Source organism: Diachasma alloeum, unplaced genomic scaffold (genome assembly GCF_001412515.2).
Source record: "Diachasma alloeum isolate Michigan unplaced genomic scaffold, Dall2.0 Dall_scaffold_00354, whole genome shotgun sequence".
NCBI classification, from domain to species: domain Eukaryota; kingdom Metazoa; phylum Arthropoda; class Insecta; order Hymenoptera; family Braconidae; genus Diachasma; species Diachasma alloeum.
In genome coordinates, this window is record NW_021680493.1 from 295,319 (window position 1) to 296,596 (window position 1,278).

The window sequence follows — 1,278 nt, forward strand, 5'->3', positions numbered from 1 at the left end:
GCTTGTCCAAAACCAATTTGGAATTACTGCAACATGACCCAGCCCCTGGGCCACCAACGTGACGCCATTCTCAATGAGAATCTCAACGAAATTCGCTGGTAATCTAGCATGACTCCGCTGTTATACGAAACACGTCTATTTCAAGCGGATGTGGCTCATTGAGTCATCAAAAACTTGGGATTTCACTCGACCTCAAGAATTTATTACAAATTCGCGCCAAATGATTGTGAGGTTCATCTCGTACACAAATGTCGCTTTTTTATTCAGTTATAAAGAAATTTTATTCAAGCATATTTCGATTCCAATTAATCAAGTTTTTCAAAATTCTATTCTTTAGCTTTTGACATGGATACGTCCATGGTTTCAATATGGGGGGTCATTTTGGGAAACGGTCCTTATGTGCAGCGCCATCTATCGGAATTCTCGAAAATTCTAGACATTTCGAGGTAATTCGAGAAGTTTTTTGAAATTTCGAAAAAATTCAAGGCGTTTCTAGAATTTTCGAGGAAATTCAGGGAGTTTCTAGAAAACTCGAGAAAACTCAAGGAGTTTTCAGAAAATTCGAGGGAATGCAAGGAGTTTCTACACGGAGAAAAAAAGATAAGTCGACTTATCTCCCAGTTGAGTTTTTGAGGAATATTTCCGAATCTACGGGAGATAGCTAAATTTTCGTAATTACATTTGTTGTAGTACTCAATCGGCTCCACAAAAAAGGTTACGGCAAAAATGTTGCTATCTGCCTTAGATTCCGAGATATTGATTGAAAACTGGTGAACAGTCAAAATTGACTCATCTCATTTTACCACTTCGCTACTGATATCATTTATTCATCAACAGTCCTCTAGCAGTGGACTCCCAGCCCGAGAGACCTCCCACTCCCACTATCGCCGCCACACCCCCACCTCCCGAGGCCTCTATTTTTCCAAACTCCTCCATGCGGAAGGCATCCCCGACGCTTGGCTGCACCCAACCTCAAAATAAACCTAAAACCGTCAACAAAAGGCCTAGAAAAAGCCCAATAAATGTGCCTCCCGGTTATTCCAACCCACAAAGAACTAGAAGAAAAAAAATTGCCTATTAAATTCGTTTTGAGCTCATCCCCTCCCCGCCCCACCCCTCGCGGCCTCGCTCCCCCTCCCCCGCCCGCTCCCCGCCGCCGTCATCGTTACACATGTCTCCTACCGCCGAAACCCTTTTTCCATTGACAGTTTCAGCCAGCCGGTTCACTAGACATTGGCAAAGATACAAAGATAATTGGTCATTGAGGTATACAGAGTC